Source organism: Anopheles maculipalpis, chromosome X (assembly GCF_943734695.1).
Source record: "Anopheles maculipalpis chromosome X, idAnoMacuDA_375_x, whole genome shotgun sequence".
NCBI classification, from domain to species: domain Eukaryota; kingdom Metazoa; phylum Arthropoda; class Insecta; order Diptera; family Culicidae; genus Anopheles; species Anopheles maculipalpis.
In genome coordinates this window covers 15260818-15277843 of record NC_064870.1, presented here as the reverse complement: position 1 = coordinate 15277843, position 17026 = coordinate 15260818, and positions in this window count along the sequence as shown.

Genomic DNA, 17026 nt, shown 5'->3' with positions numbered 1-17026 from the left:
ACTCTTGCTGGCCCGCACTCGCTCGCTGTTTTCTCTGCTGATATCATTTTCAGTGTCGATGTGTGTTTGTGTGTGTGTGTCTTTTTTATCGTTCGGCATGATACTCGGAGCCTTCGAATAACAATGGGTGTTTCGATTCATAGTACTAAACTGAGTTGGTTGAGTGATGCCGCCGTTTGGTTTGCACAAGACAGCATTGGAATCAAATCCCAGCCCAGTTGTTTCTTCCATAAAAAAGACTGTCTAAAGAGTGTTAATTTCCTGCATAACTTTTTTAAAAATAAAGAGAAAAAAGAGAGAGTGAGAGATATATTAGGTTGGGGAAAAAGAAATCCATTATTTTTTTCGGTAGATGGCTGTAGTGATCGATATCTCGTAAATTATCGATCAAACTATTTCAAATTTATGCTTTAAGAATTCGTTTGCAGTTTTTGTTTCGTCCATTCAGTTCTGAGTTACACGGCGTTAAAGATGGAAGTCAACAAAGAGAAAATTCGGTACATTTTACAGTTTTTCTTTGATAAGGGCAAATATGCAAGTCAGGCGGCTGAAAATGTGAATAGTGTTTATGGTCCCAATACTGTAACAGCTAATTACGCGCAATTTTGGTTTCGTCGATTCCGTTCGGGTATTTTTGACGTTAAGGATGCCCCTCGCACAGGCAGGCCCGTCGTCGAAAATGTCGACAAAGTCACTGAAATCATCGAAGTGGACCGGCATGTTAGTAGTCGTAGCATCACCCAGGAGTTAAAGATCGACCACAAAACAGTTTTAAACCATTTGCACAAAGCTGGGTTAAAAAAACAGCTTCATGTTTGGGTGCCACACAAATTAACACCAAAAAACATGATGGATCGAATTTCCATCTGCGAAGCCTTGGCCAAACGTAATGAAATCGACCCATTTCTTAAACGGATGGTAACTGGGGATGAGAAATGGGTCACATACGACAACATTATGCGAAAGCGATCGTGGTCAAAGCGCGGTGAAGCAGCTCAGACGGTGGCCAAATCGGGACTAACGGCCAGAAAGGTTCTGCTTTGCGTTTGGTGGGATTGGAAAGGAATAATTTATTACGAGCTGCTTCCATATGGCCAAACATTAAATTCAGACATCTATTGTCAACTACTTGACCGTCTGAAGCGAGCAATTGGCCAGAAACGGCCAGAATTGGCCAACAGAAGAGGTGTCGTGTTCCATCAGGACAACGCCAGGCCACACACTTCTATAGTGACTCGTCAGAAACTCCGGGAGCTTGGTTGGGAAGTTTTGATGCATCCACCATACAGTCCGGACCTCGCACCAAGCGATTACCATCTTTTTCTTGCATTGCAAAACTTTTTTAGTGATAAGAAATTGGCATCAAGGGAAGAGTGTGAAAATCAATTGCTGGAGTTTTTCGCTGATAAGAACCAAGACTTTTATGAGTGAGGCATAATGAAGCCACCATTAAAATGGCAACAAATTATAGAACAAAATGGTGCATATTTGACCTAAATCGGACAATGCAAAACATGTTAAATAAAGTCTTGAAGTTCACGTAAAAATAATGGATTTCTTTTTCCCCAATATTTTGTACCGTGATCGTGTACTTAAATAAAAAGACTCAAATGTCTCAGTCCCTACGTTGTGTATATTTCCTTTAAGTAATTACAAAAATGTTTCGATATTTGGAGCGACCCGATAACGACGCGTGCTCATATCCAACTAATTTTTTACTCTCTCTTCCTCCTCTTCCTTCCTCTCCAATCTGACATCTTCTACTCGCCAGGATGGATCATACCGTTTGACATTTCGGTGTCAAACACCCAACCTAATATATGAAGAAAAAAATTGAAGAAACAGCAAACAGAAGGAATGATGTATAAAATCAGTTCTCAGTCGATTCTTAATTGTTGCTCAGCATACGTTATAAGATTAAGCTTTCGAAATTTTCTACACTACAGTCTATGTAGGCTTATTTGTATGAAGAAGTATCAACGTGTTGAAAATGTGTTTTTTTTTCATAACAACTTCAGCAAATTATAGGTGTAATTGCAGTAGCAACAGCAACATAAAAGCGGCTCTGCTAAGTACGTTTTACTATTTCAAACTGGTAATCAGTGGAATGAAAAGCCTCAAAAAAAAAAAACCTCTTTCGGCTCTAGCCCATGCCCCAAAGTCGTAGAAGCATAACTTTTCCACTTTAACGGAAGTTGTTTCGTTTATTGAAATGAGCCTGCGGTCAAATGCTGTCTGCGATTGTTGGCAGTTAAAATATTTTACCTCCAAACTGCTTCGTCGCAGGTAAATGTTGCGATTGTGGGTACGTATAAAGCGCTACGGTGCACGATTGTGGTACAACGTAGCTGAAATACGGGTGAACGATTAAGGATTTCCTTAATCGTTTTATAAATAATATAAGACTCTAATCGAACGCTTGCCAAACGAGCGCGGTGAGATCGGACGATGTCGAGGTATGTTAAAAAATGGACGAGATCTATAGAGAAGGCGCCCCCAGACGAATCGGGACGCTGAATAAAAACATTAAATAAAATTGCTTTTGCACCAAGCAAAAACAGACCATTGAGGTTTGTGTGTAAATAGAAGATGAGAAAAAAAAAATGCATGAAACAACAACGCTCGGTGACGTAGCCATTGCTCTTGTATTGCACACATTGCTGTGAGGGACGAAACGGTACACGGTGGCTTCATTCGCATTCGGTTGTTTGAAACCAAATTCAGCTCGAAGCATGGAACAGCTCAAAACCGAACCAGCAATAACGATAATCTATTAAATGAAATTGTTTCAATTGTTTCTGGGAGGGAGCGCTAAAATGTTCACACCTCCACATCCAATCCTGTTCGGGTGGTGGTGGTGGCAGCCCCCCCCCCCCCCCCATGTTCTAATATCGGGATCGGAAACGGGCGTGTCACACTAAACGAAAATTTTGCTGCCCCTGACCAGCACGATTCGCGCAAAGTCGGTGTACGCAGAGACTAAAACGACGAAATTCATAAAATCTGCAGATGTGTGCAGGATGCTGATGTTATCATCCCCGTTTAGGGCGATTCACTCGCTACATCAGATGTTGAAAATTCCTTTGAATAATAAACATGTTTACGTCAATGCCGTATTGCATCAAATTCGTGAGAATGGCTGCTCAAGAAGCAACCACTACCACTGTTCATTTTCAACGCAATGTGCACTAGCATTGTGTTATAAGTTCAGCAGAAAAAAGAAAGAACTCAAAATCTTTGTTCACATTTATTTTAGAAAGTTGCAACATAATTGAATAAAATAAAAAAAAAACGGCAAAGGAAGGCGAACGAAATAGTGGTAAATAGAATACACAGAACTTACCAGCGTAATATCAATCCAGGAAGGTTTGATTTTATAGCCCAGTGTCAATGCTTGCAAGCTACGTGCCAGGACGCAGGTGAAATTCGTCAGCCAGATAACAGCGGGCACGGTGTAATCCCTCTTGTGCGTTTGTGCACTTGCATCGCCCACGAAGCATAACAAGCAAACCATAATCCGGCGAGGAATATGCGCAACCACCGACGAAGGCAAAAGGCGCTCGGTATATATTTGATTTTATTACAGCTATAAAATTGACTGCATTTTCACAATGATTTTTTATGTGACCGACTGACGGCGCGCCGATGGGCATATAGATGTTCACCTACTGCATCAGCAATGAATACGGTGGTGATGGGACGTTTTCTTCGAGTACAGCATAAAGTGGAAAGATGGAATGTCCTTACGTGCGTCGGTTAGGTATAGTGGTGCTTCATTCGCCGGCAGGCGTCCGGCAGGAGGAAGAGGTTTGGCACTGCCAGACCCTGTGTCTGCGACGCCTGCGAACGGTTGGCAGGGCCCGGAAATAGGTGACAATGATGAAATTCGAGCGGAAATTGACGGGCAGTAACAATTTTTCGGAAATTACACTGTCAAATGGCGATAAAAGGTTTCTACCTTACCCGCGAGGCTCAATCCAGCCGGGTTGATAGTAAATGCGTCGCGTACCGTGGTGGGGAAGAGTATAACGATTTGAGTTAAAAATGACATGCTGTACAATAACATCGACCGGGCGGAAGTGGAGAAACATTACGCGCTTTCGTGCGAAAAGCGGCGAGCGTAGACGTGGCTAACGCTAGTGAAGGGTAGCGGTGAAATCGAGAAGACGCTAAAATACAAATAAAATTTTTATGAAAGAATGAAAAGGACACACCTGCCGGGCAGGGCGTCAATTGCTTCAGGGTGGAAGCGATGGGAGTCTACGATGTAACGAAATGGAACGAACGATGCGAACGATGATGATCACTTATCGCTTTTAGTAATGGGGCTGGTAGGAAAGCAGATGGTGGTATTAGTGTTTTTTTTTTATATTCATAAACGATGGATCTTTTTAGGATATTGATAAAAGACGTAATATTTGGTGGGAGGAAATAGAAAGCACAATTACTTTTTTCTTTATGGATAATGACTGCTTGGAACAAATATAATTAACCAGATTTTACTAGACTAGACAATACGGTGGAGAGCCGACATAATTAAATATCAAAATAAAATATTTTACAACAATAACAGTACATTCTATTTATTTTATATTCATCTATATTCCTATTCCTAATTTCAAGCGTCCCGGGAATCGACTGACACTGTCGTTGATTAATCTGTACTAAGGCGAACTATTCAATCAAAACTATCCAAGCCCGATTCCGACACATTCTTCAGCCATGGACGACCATCCCGCCAACACCCCCCCCCCCCCCACCCTCATCCTCCCCCATATTACACGCATTTTGAGTGATTGGTTGTCCTACATGATTTTCCAACGGTTCAGCGGCAAGCGGTGGAGATGAAAACTCAATCTCTCTGCTTCGCTGAAGCTGGACATGGTGCCTTGTACGATGGGTTTTGATTATTTCGATAAAATCCAATGATTGATGACTTTCAAATTAAATTGAGGGCAATAAATTAAATTATTTAGCAAGCAGCGCATCTCTGCAAACGGAATCTGCTGGGATGCGCCTGCGTTCAATAGTCTTGCTGGTTTCGGTTGCCTTTTTTTTTGCCAGGCATTTGCTATTGCCATGAGAATGGTGGAGCTTTCTAATGGAATAATATTTCACTGCTCAATTGCTGTATTCGAAGGTATGATATGAGCGCAGGGAAACATATTTGTACAGCATATGTGTGTTTTTAAATCTTTTTCTTAGCTTAACGACTTACTAGGTCACGCCGGCCATCGAATGGTTTGGTTTATACCACGTAGTTGGACAGTTGAGCTCTGGCCCTGTCGTGTGAAAACCAAAGGGGCCAATGTCGTCGCTCTACCACCGGACAGCCCTACGCAAGGAGTGAATAACCAGGCGCCTCCATTGATCGAAAAGATTTTCCAAAAAATTTATTTGTAAATTATTTATTTTCGCTCTACCACCCTAACTAAAAAAAACTAACTTCATGTTTTGTTAAAACTAAATACATTTTTGGAAAGTAGATACTTAAACTAAGATAAATCCAAAATATGTCATTTTTAAATTTGAAAAGTCCTGAGAAATTTGACATCAAATTGTTTGCTGGTAAGTTTTTGTTGAAATATATGTCATATTTTAGGCAAAACTAAAATCGTTGTATTGAGAAAACCAATCAACCGATTTTCATAGTTTTGACGTTTCTGGACAGAATTTTAAAAATACTTTTTACTTTTTTTCATTGTTTTAGAAATATGATCTTTTTTGCTTTACAAATTGGCAAAAACAAAAAAAGTTCCTGAAATTCTCAAAATTTTTGTGTTAGACAATGAAAAAACAATTTTTGCACTCGAGTTGACTCTTGTCGCATATATCATATGAAAGGCCAACAGTTTTACTATTTACTTGTGAACTTGAGCAACGTATTATGCAGGCCCTTTATTCTTCAGATCCCTATATAAGTTCTATATCCCTTAAGAAACGCTTTCAATCAACCTCGAAAAACCAATTTCCTGATGAAGTAAGACAATTTTTCCCGGATGTTAGAGTTAACACTTTTGGACAACATATTGAACAGGTTGAAAACACAAGCGAGGTGGGAAGTGATGTCAGTGACAATGGCGACACATATGAAGAAAGTTTGGAGAATTTGGAGTCACTTAATATTAGTTTTATACCGGACAAGAACATTATTGAAGAACAATTTAATTGACTGAACTAAGTTTGAAGACACTATTCATTATATAACTATTTGATATACAATTTTCTACGTAGTAGTTATTGCTTAAGAGAAAATGAATTCATATTATACCTAAAATCATTAAATATTTTTATGTTTTCATATATTAAAAATTAATTACAGATGATTTATCATTATATATTAAAGTGTCTAAACATATTTCGTTAGTTATTTTTTGCAATTTAATTGTTATTTTTTTAATGTTCAAACCTTAAATTTCCTCGCCATAATATGTTCCTAGTTCGTTTAGATAGTGTTCCTTAATTGAAGTCAAAAAATCTCTAGCTTCTTCCATTCTACTACAGGCCATAGCTAAAATACCTATAGGACACCTAGTTTATTTTTGATAAGAGGAAAAAAAGAAGCGATAGATAAAAGTTACGTTTCACCCAGTTGTAAAGAATAAGATCGTAGGGTATCTCATAAATATGTTACATGGAACGTTTTTCGATCCGTTGAAAACATATGATAAGCTCATAGAAATGTATGTTTTTATTCTCTACAACTATGTAGAAGACCTCTTTTACCTACCTTTTTTCTTTTATGCTTAAAAAACTAGGTGTCTTATATCTATGTTACGGACCTAAATACATGATTTTCATCATTGAAAACTTACAATATTTAAGAAAATATATTAATTATTATGTAATCATACCATTTTTAGTGAAATCAAACTTGTTTAGAGAAAAAAACGACAAGAGTTCATGAAACTGATTTTAATCCCGGCATTTGTATGGCAGTTGCCCACTGTGCAGCCCTACGCAAGGAGTGAGTAATCAGGCGCCTCCATTGGTCGAAAAGATTTTCCAAAAAAAATTATTTGTAAAATTGGCAAATCTTTAAATTAAGCTGATTTTTACCTTATGAAATAAGTAAAGTGCATTTTCGTTCGGAAAATGGTTTCTATCGAGTGTAAAAAAACGGTTCCGATGAACACAACCAACTGGTCCTGGTATTGACCACATCTACCCTAGAGTAGAAGCAGCAGACGATTCTATTTTACCACGGGAAAATAAACACTGCACCTTTTGCGCTAGTGTTAACCATCGAATGCACCGTGCTGTGTAAGTTGATGGGTTGTGGTATAGTAATTTGATAGTTTGTTGCTTCGTGCGCGTAAATAATCGGTGCGTATCTAATTGTCCGGCTTTTTTTTTTCGGGCGTAACCAATAAAGCTGGCCGAATTCTTTACGCACCACAAGCAATGAACGCTGCGCTGTGAATAAATGTATGAAATTCTGATGAAGTAGAATATACGATCATTTCTAGGGGCGGTGAGTGGTAGTCGAAGAAATGAAATGGTGAATAATGCAAAATTCTGTTCATCCCTAAAAAATATTCTCATGCTTATTGAGGTGTGAATATAATACAGTTTATCGACAATGTACAGCCATTATAACTCGATAGAAAAGTTCTTTTAAATAACCTCTTCGGTGTGATATGGCATTGTATAGTAAAAAAAAATAATAAGAAACTGCTTCATCTTTCTCTCGTACATGTATTTGCAATCCCACAACTGTTGCACCGTAAAATAATGCGAATGTATTGAGGCTGCTTTAAATCGTCCTCGAGTGTATCTTTTCGAGCTAGTTTTTGTCCCAGTATGCCGTTTTTCTTGCCGGCTAGCATGGGACAGCATTTTTTGGCAAAATCAGAGCTCTCAATGTACTCCACTCCGTGTGCTGGTTGTGGGGAAGCATCATAAAGTCGATTAATTTAAAGTTTCGATGCTTTAAATCATTCCCATTGGTAATCGGGGTGCAATGTGGCAGCAGCAACTTTGCGTTCTTCTCGGCTTTTTTGCTGTCAACGGGCCAACTGCAATCGATGCGTCCACCGCGCGTCCATGCAATGCGCCGTCTTGTCCTTTTCTCCTGCCTACCGTCTACCTTCTGGAGCTACCGAGAACGCCACTGGAGCGGCAGTGAAGCAGCAAATCCCATGATGCCGCTCAACGAAACGTAAGAATTTAATAACGCATGAAAACCACAACCTGAACGTACGAGCTTGTGGCCGGGAACGGTGCAAGCGGGAAGACAAGAGTAAAAATTTAAAAATATGGTACACAAACAATTTTTCACCATCGTTCCCCAGCCCTTTTTGGCGTCCACGACCGGACCTGCTTCATCGGTGTTCCATGGAAATCCGGGGTGTTTTTATTTGCCATATCGTGTCCATTGCCGTATTTAGCGGTCCCGTGCTGCAAATATTTCATGCTTCCACTACCGGCGAGATGCCCTAATGTAGCGATGCCCTTCTTTCGCAAGAGCAAGGAGGTACGTTTGACCCAGGCTAAGGAGCCGTCTCGCACTCGGGGAAAATTTTACCGCAGCCGACAAGCTCGGGATGCCGACCCTAATGAATGCCCGGCGTGTTGAGTCTAGTGTGTCGAGGAATAAAGTTTGCCAGTTTATGAAGTTGGGTGGTGTAGAGCGCACTCGATACGCAGCCCACCAAAGAAAGAAGAGGAAAACAAGATGGTAGACTGAACCTGAAGCACCAATAGGTGAAACCTTTGAAGATGCGGTCGAACGAAGTAGCATAAAAAAAATCTATTTTTAATAATTGTCATCAATGCAACTCTGTAGTTAGCTCGCTTCGAACACGAACAATGTACGCAGACGGCTGTGAAAACCTTCACCAAATAACACCAAGACACTTGGAAGTGGTGTTTATGCGTCGTCTAGATGTTCTTCAGTACCTTTCACTGATCCAAACATTTAAATTTATTCACCAATGCTTTTAACCTTACCATCGATCGAACGTTACGTTACAATTGAGTTTGTAAAGCTAGCGCTAGCAAGCACAACGATTCAAGCTGCGCTCCAATTTCGAACGTTCAAAGTCGGAAGCAGTTAGACCAATTTGCCATGGTTTGGAGGTAGTGCATTAGCAACCATTTGATGACCAACGAGTAACACAGCTAGGCAATTTGCAAAATACTCATTGCTTCGACGACGTCTTCGTATCTTTTTGCATGTCCCAAACGTACGTACGTGGTACGTTCTGTGAATTGGCTATCGAAGACATTGTTCGTGAGCTGCAATGCACTGCTGCAAATACTGTGCTTGAGTGTGGTTACGTCTTACCGTTTTTCTCAGCAAGGATCAGAGTGTATTGGACTCTACAAGAAAACATTAAAAGCTGTACAAGAAACTCAGCTTCGAATGGCTATTGTCCGGAAAGGATTCTAGGGGATATCCAACCAACGGGGATTTTTGCCCGGAATACTTTTCGGGATGGTTTTATTTTTCCTGCTCGAATGTTAAATCGACCATTTGCATTCATCAGTTTAAAGCGACTTCTAATGATGGTTGGACACACTTGCAGTGTGATTTGATGCATTGCTAGTGGTCGCATAGATATGTTTTCAATAATTTGTTACGAGTTGCTTGTCGTTATTGTACTCAGATATAGAGGAATTGCCAGAAAGGATGTTTCTTTTAAACAACTGCTCAACAGCATACTTTACACACCCAATCCGGAGGAATAATTTCACGAATGTGGAGACATTTTAAGCTTAGCACAAAATTAAAACCGAAACGTAAAGCAGATCCGGCTAAAACGTGTCAACCAATACTTATTCGAAAAACGGGGATTCGGATGATAAACTAGTGAATGATAAAGGTACCAGAGGTAGCCAAAAAAAAAAAAAAAAAAAGAAGCAAAACCGCCCAACTTTAAAGGTTGCGGGTTGACTGTACCGTCTTTGTGCCCTAGGAGGCGTTATGGGTGGGCAGACGGAAGTTCGATAAGAACATAACATAAATTTCCACTGCCAGTTGACTTGTCTAATGCATTACGACATCCATATTTTTTTGTATGCATTTCGCTCTCTTGTACACCCTCAGTTTTGCTCCATTGGTTCCCATTACTGTCTTTTACCTTCCGCTCGGTACGGTAGCGAATTGCCCGCCAGGTTTTCTTCGTCACGACAGAGTCTCTCCGCCCCTGCTGATGGGAAACATTACCTTACGAATCTGTAATCGGCTCGCATGGCCCCGGCCGCACTATCCTCGATTTGAAGTGACTTTTTTCTCCTCACACGACATCTTTTGAGCAGCGCGTCGGTGGTATGAGGCTTATCGCTAGCCTTTCTTCACACACATATACGCGACGCGGACTCGGCAAGCTAAATACTGGCATCCGGGCACTGTCAGCATGTCTGGCGAACACTTATCAATGCAGCATATGGGAAGGGCAAGTGAAGCATTCCACACACCCCGAGCTTAATGGTGTTGCATCGGGTTGCAATTTGCGCTGGTCGGAAGCTGCATCCGGGTAGCGTGGCTGTAAAGATGGCCGACAACACACCTTCTGGAATCGTTCCACGGATGCTCTGTAAAATTTATTGGTTAAAGGAAACCTTCCGGAACCGTATCGTACGCTAGTACGCTGCCGGTAAGTTTCGTGTCCATTTGCAACAAATTAACCAGTCGCACAGTAAAAGCGTGCTCATGCGTGCGCAGATAAGAAAATTGACGCCTTTGCAATAGTTTAAATTGGTTGGTGTAAAGCTATTAAAAAAAAAACTTGTTATAATTGTGTCTCTTTGTTCGTTTATCATTCAGCGCTTTTTACCTTCAAAGTGTTACATATAAACAAGGGCAAAACGAACAAACGGATGGCATATTTTAGTAACTCCAGCAAGGTAGTCCGAAAGACTCTATTCAGAGTGACTACTCAGATGATTTTTCCCCCGCAAATGATACTCTAGCAACGATTTTTTTTGTTGTTGTTGCCGAAATGACATGTACGCGCACCTGTGCTACCCCACGCCTGGCTCAATTATTCGCTCGTAAAACGATGAGGAACCATATTTTCGTAGCACCGCCGCCAAAAACATATTTATCTACATCCCCACAATAGTGCCACGGAGTGGAAAACAAATGGGCCATCATAAATCCTGTTGAAAAATATTTAATTGGATGATGAAGTGGAGCCCACAACCGGTGGCATCAACCCGAAACCGTAACAAAGTTGAGTGCTGTGAGGTAGTTTTTTTTTCTTCTCTTGTTTTCCTTTTCGTCCCGTTGGAAGGAAATTTGAGAGCTCTCAGAAGAATGGGCAAAGAGCGAAATAATAAATGATGGTTTAAAGGTGCAGGTCAACGCGTCAGACATTGCTGCAAACATGAGTATTTCTTTTTTTTGTGTGTTTTGTTTGCTTCGTAGTTCGATGTTTTAGTTGTTTTCATTCATTATATGGTAAGTGAAGCAATTATTTTAAAATGGTGTCTGACCGCAACCATCCAGAAAGTTGTCTTGAAAACTTAAATAAAGTATTGGTGACCATTTGAGAATACAATTCCAGTAGAAGCGCAGGTACTCTGCTTAGACATTACACAGTAAGAAAAATATAGGATTTAGTAGTTTGGTGGTAATGTGCGCGCGACGTATTATTACAGCGGCAGTAGAATGACGTTGCACATTTGCTTTTGTCGGAAACTTTCATGCTTTTGTCATTTTTTAATAAAAAATAGTAACTCCTCCACGTTCATCAATTTATTGTTGATGTAAAAGTTCACATTGAAGCAGAATTACTGCTAAGCCTTGCGTGGACTATTGAAACATTACCAAAAAATTTTACGCTAATTCCTCAAGAGCACGGGTTACAAATAAATCTTAAATGTAACTTCAATACGTATTACTAGTACAGGGTGTTCAATACATTCGAATACATTTTAAAAACGAGCTCAAAAAATGGAAACATAAGAAATAATTTTTTAATTATTTTTTTCTTGCAGACATGTTGATTTACTATATTTTTGGCATATTAGGTGGGTGTCACCTCCCTCCCCCCCCCCCCCCTCTCCTTTGTACTTCACTACTAGCTTGAGACTTTCTCAATCGAATCGCACGCGACACGTGCGCCACACTTGAATTGGTCGACTGTGTTCACTTTATACTCGCTTTGCTTGGCCAGCATGTATGACCATGCATAGTAATCAAGGGAATTGAAATACGGGGAACTGGATGGCCATGACATCTTATCTAGAAACTCCGTCAAATTCTCCTGACACCACGCTTGAACGCCGTCTTATTGGAAAATGTAAGGATCCTTTCCGTAGAGATCCTGAAGTGCCGGAGCCACAACCTTCTCCAGAACCTCAGTTTTGTAGTACGCGGCGGTAATTTTGACGTTTTTCTCAATAAAAATTAGTAAAAGCTTCCCACGCCTGGATACGGCCCCCCAAACCATCACCGAAGCGGCATTCTGGAGCCGTAAGAAGTTTTTTGGGGGATGCTGGCCAACGTCGGCGCCCACAGGCGATCATTTTTAACATTGTGCGGTTGTTCCAAAACCAAAAATTTCTTATCGGAAAACACAAACTCCTGATCTGTGTGCCGCGAAAGTATCAATTTGCATCTGTCCAGCCTCTTCTTCTTTGGAGCTTCCGTTACTCCATGTACTTTATGTTTCTTGTACGGTTTGCACCCTAGGTCCTTGGTCATAATAGTGTGAGTCGTCCCGATGGACACATTCAGGTTAGCAGCGGTATCCCGGATCGAGCTGGACATTTTTCGACGGATCCGCTCCCTCACCACCTTGATGACTGCTGACGTCCTCACCGAACGCGGCTGCCCAGATTTTGTACGATCATTGGTCGAACCCGTCTTCCGGTACCGACGGTTATTGAACACCCTGTACATAGCTTAAGCACAGCAACACCACAATTTGAATCAGCACCGAATCATTTGTTCGTAACGCGACTGACTATCCGGTTACATAGTAGAAACCAAGTCTTATCATTCATTATATAGCTGACATGACCTAACAGGACTCGAAGTCAAACATAAGAAGAAGCAGAACGAGTAGGAATTTTCGTCACGACGGAAGTATTTGTGAGTAAGCTGGGTTGGATAGCAGGAATTCTAAACGAAGGATATACCGCATTTTATACTGGAAGCAGATGCTTGTCTGGTTTCTTCTTATGATAATGAGAAAATTAAAAACGATTCTTCAATTCAACTAAACATGCGGCGAGGATAATCGGATCGGTGTATCGATCTTTTATTTTGCAGAAAGACCATTTGATTCGATGTTCTCGTGAATTATGTTCTTCGCTTTAGCTTACGTTTTTTTTTTTCTTTCTTTATATTGTCCCTCTATGTTCAAATTCTCTTTGTTTTTTCGTTTTCACTTCCTTGTGCAGCGTGTCAAAATTGTAGGAACAGAAGGTATGGGGTGGTTTTTTTGTCGCCTTAATTAAAATCGACTTATGACAAGGGTCAGGGTAATTAATTTTCCTCCATTTTGGGGCTTTTACCAGCACTCTTGGTTGAGGATGACGAAATGACCTACCGAAGTTTTAGGAAGCGAAACGGTACTATGAAGGTGCTGGTCCCACGTTTATCATGTTCTGTCAAGTAGTTGTCAGTGTTGTGTGCAACTTTCCTCTGGGAGAACAAAGCGGACTGGACCTGGCAGAAACAAAAAAAAAAAGGGCGTTGGACACGCAGCAGTGACGTGGTCGTGCAGGGATGTCTTTTATGTTTGACTTTGTTGCAGCGTGAGTGGCTGCATTAGGGTCGTGAGGTAGATACTAATTATTAATGTGCGTCACTGGCTCGGTCGAATTGTAGGAGTGCATTTAATAAATAGGGGCGCAGAAAAAGCTAGTCTATGATTAGAATGCAAAATAGAGAGAGAAAGAGAAGGAGAGAGAGAGAGAGAAAGAGAGATATTCACAAATAAAAAGGAGCGAAAAGTGAGAAAAGGTCAGACATTTTAAAAACTTGTCGTACGTGGCTTAGTTTCTGCGCCGAATACTGCAGCGATTGGAATACGTGAAGCATGGCATGTGGCAGACAAACAAATAGGTAAAAACCGTTCACAGACATTCAAGCTTCCGTTCACATTGTGCTGGTGCAGAAAAAGTGTAGTCGAAGGATCATTATTACGATTATCAACTTTCATACCTCGTTGCACTTGGCAGCATTTGTGAACTTCTGTTTGTCGTACACATATATTCTAGTCTTAGTTGGATGGTAAATGGGAGGCTAAGGGAGCGTCTGTTGCTGACGTCCGGACCCGTAACCCCATCGTCGCAAGCAAGGAGCCTGAACGACTTCCCCTGACACCCCAGCCCTTCCCCCGCCCTGGGCGTAGAATCAACTGGCGCTGGTGGAAGGAAGATTTAGTCCGAGATTTCCGCGTTTCCGCGCCGATGACCAACCATGTCGGACGGTGCTACGTTTACGCCCTGGTGTAGGCCTGGAAGCGTTCCAAAGTATTCCCCTTCACAGCCGCTACCGTTCCGAAGCGAGCCACGGTGAAGCTGCCAACCAAAAATGTGTGCCGAACCGGTCAACCGTGACGAATCGAGAAATTTACGATGCAAATAAATCGCCGTTGCGCCAAGGCGCCGAATGATTCTCCCTCGGTTGTCAACGCCACGGTTGTATCCTATCCGCGCCCTGGATTGCACAAAGTACGACCCAATAAATCCATGGAAGGGGTTAAACAAACAGTCAAAGAGAGTTAAATCGTAATCTTCAACGACTTTGCCAGTGGCATAAATGAGCACCGTGGAAGCACCGTGGAAGTCGTGCACTTTTCTTTTTTTTTTACGATCCATCCACAAAGTGTAGAGGTTTCTCTTTCGTTACAGCTTTTAATTGCAATCATCAATCGTGTGCCGGTTGGTGTGCAAGCGTCATGCACCTCTCCGGAAAGGAAATTTGGAGAAAATCATTACTTTCAAACTCTAGCTGCTACGACCGAACAGAGTTAAGTATACGTTCTCAAATCATCTTTCGTCAATAACTTGAGATTTTTCAATTGCCTCCAATACACAAGCACACACACACACGATCCGATGTACACAGAGTTACAGTGAAAATGAAACTAAATCAAATAAAAGCAAAGGTGCCTAAAAATCTTGCTGTCACATTGACGGCAGTTTCAATTTACGACGCCATCAACGTACTTCTGTTTATTACTGACTGAATTAAAATGCATTAAAATCGCTTCGCCTTTAGGAACTTATGGAAAAATGTAACACGAGTATCCTTCCAGACGCTTTGAGACTCTCGCTTTGCTTCACCTAAGATCGCTAAGGCTACTTCTCGGAGTTTGGATTTCTTCTTTACCGAAATTTACGGTAAGTATTAACTACCGAGTAGATAACTAAATTTTCATCCACTGCTCCGTTTTATGCTTCTGCGTTCCAGCGAATATGTGTATGGTGTATGGCTTGTTTTAATCTTTTGGCAGTTAAATTCGTCAACCAAAGATTATCTCACAATTTGTGATGACAGTATGGAGTTAGCTGTGAAAGTGCAAATAAATAAAAATCATAACATGGCGTTAGCCGTTTATAATTTAAGTAAATAAAAATCACAATTCGTTCCATTTATTCTACAAAGAATAAACTTACCATTATGTAGCAATGGCGTCTGACTTGGAACAAAAAAAGTCATTCAGTGAAGAGAGTGAAGAGTGAAACAGCTCATACCTCTTAGCCTCTTTGCTGTATGAAAATATTGAACCTACTTTAAAAATTTCAACTCGTAGCTAGAGAGCCTAATTTTGAAGGAAATGACATCCATTTTACCTCCGCTTCCATTTTGTAATCGTTTTACTAATGTTTGTTTTTATTTCTTAGGTTTTAATCCATCTTTTCTTTTTCAAAAGTCTACTCTACGGGGGGGGTTTTTTTTTTCACGGGAGCTGGAAAATTCTGCCTTGATTTTTTTTTATCTAAAAGGGAGCTGTTTTTATAGGACATAATCTACTCTCAAACATATTTTAAACTCATCGGTATGGTACACGATTTTCAGTAGTGTTACACTGCCATCACACTTTTGTATACTGGTTTAACCAACAGTAAAGGCTGTGGCGGTTTGTAGTTCTTGGTAATGCCGCAAAACGATGCGATAGCTACCCCACCCCGATCAGACAAACGAGCATCGTCATTGAAGTCACTCCCTTTTGTCGATGATGGTTTCGATGACGGTTCGTTCTCTGAGCGAAAACCCGTACAACAGGAAGGGACCGAACTCTCAGACGGCTCTGCTGTTCCGTTCGGTGGAATTTACGCCCAGCATCCTTTGCCAGCCAGTGGTTCGGGTCGTGCTCGGTCCGTGTGTTTCGGGTGCGGTGTGCGTGCTCGGGCATTGTCGGTCGGAAGCTGGATCGAGGTCCGGACGTTGTCGACGCATCGGAATCGGTCCGGCGTCAGTTAGGACAGAAGACCGACCGCGTACGGACACGCAAAGATACGGATCAGTTTCTTTGCATTAGGCCTTTAGAAAGCGTCGTACTTACGAGTTTTAGAAGAAAAGAAGCACGAACTGGCTGGCATTCGGTCGTTTATTGGTCAAATACGTGTGCGGATAATACCGATCGTTGGTGTACCTTGTGAGTATGTGAAAGTGAAAAAGTGAGAGGGAGAGAGAGAGAGAGCGAGAGAGACAGAGAGAAAGAGAATGAGCGAGAGTGAGAGAGAAAACAACAAGGAGAGAAAGGAGAGAAGAGTGCTAGAGAGAAAAAAAAAGAGGAACCACACTGCTTGGTGAAAAACACACCTGCATCTTCTAATAAAACAGTCTCTAGCAAAAGCAAAGCAAAAGTGAAGGGAATAGAAGGGTTGTGTTTATGTGATTTTTTGTACCTTACATGGTGAAAACTCCTAGTGTCAATAGTGGATGCAGATCAACCTCAACTTTTGTTTATGATTGTGCCAGTGATGATCTTTTATGCATTTTGCCATCTTTCGACTGCATCGGGAAATCGGTGATCGGTGACAGTTCATTTAACGAAAAGTGATGAAATTTAGATAATTTAAAAATACAGCTTTTTCCAAGCCAAGCAACAACAGT